Genomic DNA, 6000 nt, shown 5'->3' with positions numbered 1-6000 from the left:
TGTGTCTGTTAAGGATTTGGCCTATTTCACCTAAGTTATCAGATTTACAGGCATAGAGTTGTTAATAATATTCCCCTATAATCCTTTTAACGTCCATGAGATCAGTAGTGAATACCTCTATTTCATTTCTGACATTAATAATCTGTGTCTTTTCTCTTTCTTTCTTTCTTTCTTTCTTTCTTTCTTTCTTTCTAGTAATTTGCATCTTTTCAATTTATATTTCACTAAATAGGTTAGCTTATTTAGAAGTTTATAAATGTTACTGATCTTTTCAAAGAACCAGCCTTTGTTTTCACTGGTTTTCTCTACTAATTTCCTGTTTTCAATTTCATTGATATTTGTTCTAATTATTATTATTTCTTTTCTTCTGCTTATTTGGATCTAATTTCCTCTTCTAGTTTCCTAAGATGGAAGCCTAGATTACTGATTTTAGATCTTTCTTCTTTCCTAATATGTGTATTCAATGTAATAAATTTTCCCCTAATCATTGTGTTTTCTGCATTCAACACTTTTTGACAAGCTGTGTTTTCATTTTAATTCAGTTAAAAATATTTTATTTGTTTTTTTTTTTTTTAGAGAGAGAGAGTGTGAGCAGGGGAGAGGGGCAGAGGGAGAATCTTAAGCAGGTTCCCATGCTCCGTGCAGAGCCCAGTGCTGGGACTGATCCCACAACCCTGGGCTCATGACCTAAGCCAAAATCAAGAGTTGGACACTCAACCGACTGAGCTGCCCAGGCTCCCCTAGTTCAAAATATTTTAAAACGTCCTTTCATGTTTCTTTTTTGACCCATGAGTCACTTGGAAGTGTGTTGTCTAATCTACAAATATTTGGGGATTTTCCAGCTATCTTTGTATTATTGCTTTCTGGTTTAATTCCATTGTGGTCTGAGAGAATTACATAGTTTCTATTCTTTTAAAATTGTAAACATGTATTTTATGACCCAGACTGTGGTCTACCAAAATCAGCTTATATCAGTACAGCAAGGAGAGCACTAGAATGATTCTTTTTTTTTCCTAGCCAAAATCCTAAATTGCAAAATCCTTTTCAGTAAGGAAGGAGCTTACTCCTGTCAAACCCAGCAAGAAGGTGTTAAGAAGCTTAAAGTCTCTGGCAGTTAATGCACAACTCAGCCCTAACTCCTGAGAACACAGCCTCTTTACCAGCACCATTTGGGAGAGGTGCTAAAATTGAGATTCAGAGCAAGTTACGATGGAGGAAACCCAACTCAAATACTTGCCCACCATGTGCAAACAATTCCAACTCCAAATTTAGAGCACAGAGAGACAGCTTGGTCTGAAAGAAACCCTGGCCTGTCAGGCAAGACTCCTACAGGAAACTGGGAATCAGCAGGCCACAGTGATCACGCTCCCTCTAGGAACGTAAGACCTCCATGGTGGCAACCTTGTAAGTCTCAATGGGGATAGACTGCTTTGAGTCAATCAAACCTTCCCCTAGAATCCCTGCTAGGCACATCCACCTGGATTCCTGCGTAACAGCTTAGGGAACATATTATAGTTCCTATGTGGGAGGTTAAGGAGGCTAAACTTCAACTTCAGAGACCATGTTGTCCTCTGGGGATCAAAGGGAAAGAGTCCACACATTCATGAAAGAGACGACTCTCCCTTGGTGGAATATTCACAAACATTATTGCTTCGGAACATGAAGGCTTCTGGTAAGGGTTAGGGACTTCTTGTCCTGTCAGGTGTGATTGGTGGAGAACATGGGTCACATGTGGTCTTAAGAAGCTGAGGCCTTCTTTATTACCCAGGCTAGTTGTCATCCTTCTCACTCCCAGCAAGAGACTGGATGGTTTGTCTCTGGAACAGGTAGGTAAAGCAGAAAGTCTTTTACCTTTGAAACTAGGGGATTAAATAAATTATATATACTGGTAACTGTGATGTCTGTTTTAGATGCCACATATTTAGCAGTTAGATATGAAACTGAAGAATTTTCTTTGCATTATCTGACAAGTCCAAAAGGAAAAGTATGAAGATACTGGCATAGGTGCTTCCTAAGATACAAGCCAGTGGTATCACCATAGAGTGAGGCTGAGAATTATCAAGTACCATCCATGCACTCAGAGCTTCCAAATAGCTACTTAGTTTCCCTCTCTTAATATAAACATTTAACCAAGGATCAGCCAATTATTGGAAAAAAATCATCTAATGTGATTTTATTTGTCTGAAACAAGTAAGCGAGAGAAGATAACTTGGAGGAAGCAGTGACCATATAGGGAGAAGATAATTTTACTTAAAAAATTTTTTCTTAAAGATTTTGTTTTTAAGTAAGCTCTACACGCAACGTACATCAAGAGTCACATGCTCAACTAAGCTTGCCAGATGCCCTGATAACTTGAAAGTGTCATTAACAGGGTGCCTGGGTGGCTCAGACGGTTAAGCGTCTGACCTCAGCTCAGGTTATGATCTCACAATTTGTGAGTTCCAGCCCAGCGTCAGGCTCTGTGCTGACAGTTCAGAGCCTAGAGCCTGCTTTGGATTTGGTGTCTCCCTCTCTCTGCCCCTCCCCTACTCATACTCTGTCTCTCCATCTCTCCAAAGTGAATAAACGTTAAAAAAAAAAAAATGTCACAGGGGCGCCTGGGTGGCTCGGTCGGTAGGTTGGAAGTCTGACTTCGGCACAGGTTATGATCTCACTCGGTTTGTGGGCTCGAGCTCCTCGTCGGGCTTTGTGCTGATGGCTTGGAGCCTGGAGCCTCCTTCTAATTCTGTGTCTCCTCCTCTCTCTGCACCTCCCATGATCATGCTCTGTCTCTCTCTGTCTCTCAATAATAAATAAACGTTAAAAAAATTTTTTTAAATGTCATTAATGTTCTCAGAGAGAATATGTTACAATCATAAGACAGAAAAGAGTTTTGCAAAACCAAACCAAACAAAAAAGAATTATATGAATTAAAAAATATGATAGATTTTAAAATGTGCCATAACATAAAGGCAAGTAAAGCAAATACTTACTAATAGAGAATAAGATAGAAAAGGTAAGAACATTTGAGGATCAGTAAAGGAGGCTGTATTTCCAGTTGATAAAAGAAGAGAGGAAAAATGGAGACAGAAAAATTGCCAAAATAATCCCTGAAAATTTACTATATTTCAAGGGCATTAGTTTCTTGATGATGTTGTTTGATATTCAAAAGTCTTTATTGTTGGGGCACCTGGTTGGCTCAGTCAGTAAAGCATGTGACTCTCTCTTTTTTTTTTTTTTTAGCATTTATTTATTTTTGAGAGACAGAGAGTGAGTAGGGGAGGGGCAGGGAGACAGACACACACACAGAATCCGAAACAGACTCCAGGCTCAGAGCTGTCAGCACAGAGCCCGATAAGGGCTCAAACTCACAAACCATGAGATCATGACCTGAGCCAAAGTCAGATGCTTAACTGACTGAGCCACCCAGGCACCCCACATGTGACTCTTGATCTTAGGGTTGTGAATTTGAGCCCCATTTTGGGTGTAGAGATTCTTTTTTTAAAAGTGTTTATTTTTGCTGAAGTACAATAGATCTATTTTTTAAAAATTTTGATACTGGTGCTTTTGGCGTTACGTCTGAGAGTCTGTTGCCAAACCAAGGTCATGAAGATTTACCCTTATGTTTTCTTTTAGCAGTTTTATAGTTTTAGCTCTCTTGTTTCGGTCTTTGGTCCATTTTGAGTTAATTTTTGTACATGGTGTGAGCTAAAAGTCCAACTTCATTCTTCATTCTTTTGCAGCAATTAAATAACTAATTGTTCTAGCACCATTTGTTAAAAGACTTTTCTTCTCTCATTAAGTCGTCTTGGCACTCTTTTTTTTTTTAATGTTTATTTATTTATTTTAAGAGAGAACGAATGCAGATGCACAAGCTGCGGAGTGGCAGAAGGAGAGGGAGAGAGAATCATGACCTGAGCCCAAATCAAGAGTCAGATATTCAACTGACTAGGCCTCCCAGGCACCCTGGCACTCTTGACTATAGATGTATGGATTAATTTTAGACTCTCAATTCTATTCCATTGATCTATCTATCTATCTATCTATCTATCTATCTATATACACACACATATATATCTGTCCTTATGCCAGTACCATACTGTTTTGAGTGCTGTAGCTTTGTAGATGATTTTAAAATCAGGAAATGTGGGGGCGCCTGGGTGGCTCAGTCAGTTAAGCAGCTGACTTCGGCTCAGGTCATGATCTCAGGGTCCGTGAGCCGAGCCCCACGTCGGGCTTTGTGCTGACAGCTCAAAGCCTGGAGCCTGTTTCAGATTCTGTGTCTCCCTCTCTCTGACCCTCCCCCATTCGTGCTCAGTCTCTCTCTGTCTCAAAAATAAACGTTAAAAAAAAAATTTAAATCAGGAAATGTGAATCCTCCAACTTTATTTTTATTTTTCAATACTGGCTTGGCTAGTTGGGGTCTCTTGAAACCCCATAAGAATTTTAGAATCAGCATGTCCATTTCTGAAAAAAAAATGCAGTTGAGGTTTTGATAAGGATTGCGTTGAATCTATAGATTACTTCGGTTAGTAATGCCATCTTGACAATGCAGTTGATCCTTCAACTGCATAGGTCCATTTATATTCAGATTAAAAAAAAAACAAAGTACAGTACTGTAAGTGTTTTTTCTTTTCCCTATGACTTTTTTTTTAATTTTTAAAAAATTTTTAAGTAATCTCTACTCTGAACATGGGGCTTGAACTCACAACCCTGACATCAAGAGTCACATGCTCTACCAACTGAGCCAGTCAGGTGCCCCTTATAACTTTATTAATAACATTTTCTTTTGCTTACTCTATTGTAAGTATAGCATATAAAAATACATATAACATATAAAATGTGTGTTAACTGACTGTGTATGTTATTAGTCAGGCTTCAGGTTAACAGTATGCTATTAGCAGTTAAGTTTTTAGAGACTCAAAAATTATACTTGGATTTTCGACTGTGCAGGAGGGTCAGTATCCCTAACCCCAGTGTTGCTCAAGGGTCAACTGTATTAAGTCTTTTAAACCATGAACATGGGATGTCTTTCCATTTAATTAGGGATACTTAAATTTCTCTCAACAATATGTTTAATTTTTAGTGTACAAGTCCTACATCTCCTTGGTTAAATTTGTTTCTAAGTATTTTATTCGTTATTATGCTATTGTAAATGGTAGAATTGTTTTCTCAATTTAATTGGATTATTTATTGTTAGTATATAGAAATACAAATGATTTTTGTATGTTGACTTTGATACCTACAGCATTGCTGAATTCATTTATTTGCTCTAATTTTTGTGTGAATATGTGTGTGGATTCCTTAGGATTTTCTATATAAAAATCATAAAATCTCCCAGTAGAGATAGTTTTAATTTCTTCCTTTCCAATTTGGATGCACTGTATATATTATATTGTTTTGTTTTGTTTCATCTCATCTTGTGTCATTTCATTGCATAGCATTCCTTTCTATTCTATTTGCCTAAATGCCCTGGCTGGAATTTCTAGTTCAATATTGAATAGAAATGAAGAAAGTGGTCATCCTTGTCTCGTTTCTGACTTAAGGGGGAAAAAATGAAAATGAGCCTTGAAAAAGAGACTGAGATACAAAAAGAAAGGTCAACAAAGAAATTGATTTAAAAAAAGAAAATTCTTCAGTTTCTTATCTAACTGCTAAATATGTGGCATCTAAAACAGACATCACAGTAACCAGTACACATAATTTATTTAACCCCCTAGTTTCAAAGGTATAAGACCTTCTGCTTTACCTGTTCCAGAGACAAACCATCCAGTCTCTTGCTGGGAATGAGGGGGATGACAATTAGCATGGGTAGTAGAGAAGGTATGTAGACCCAAACTGCTTCTTAAACATTTTTCATCCAATTCTTAATTTAGCCTTCCACTCACTCCACTTCCAAAAAGAGAGGGAGTCTGGAATAAATTGAACCGATTTTTGTTTTTTCTCACTGCTTGAAGAGAATTCATCTTTTTTGACAAATCTTTTCATGTCAGCCACTGCTAAATTATCTGCTTTTCTTCT

Source organism: Lynx canadensis, chromosome B3 (genome assembly GCF_007474595.2).
Source record: "Lynx canadensis isolate LIC74 chromosome B3, mLynCan4.pri.v2, whole genome shotgun sequence".
Taxonomy (NCBI): Eukaryota; Metazoa; Chordata; class Mammalia; order Carnivora; family Felidae; genus Lynx; species Lynx canadensis.
Note: the sequence above shows the minus strand (reverse complement) of the source record.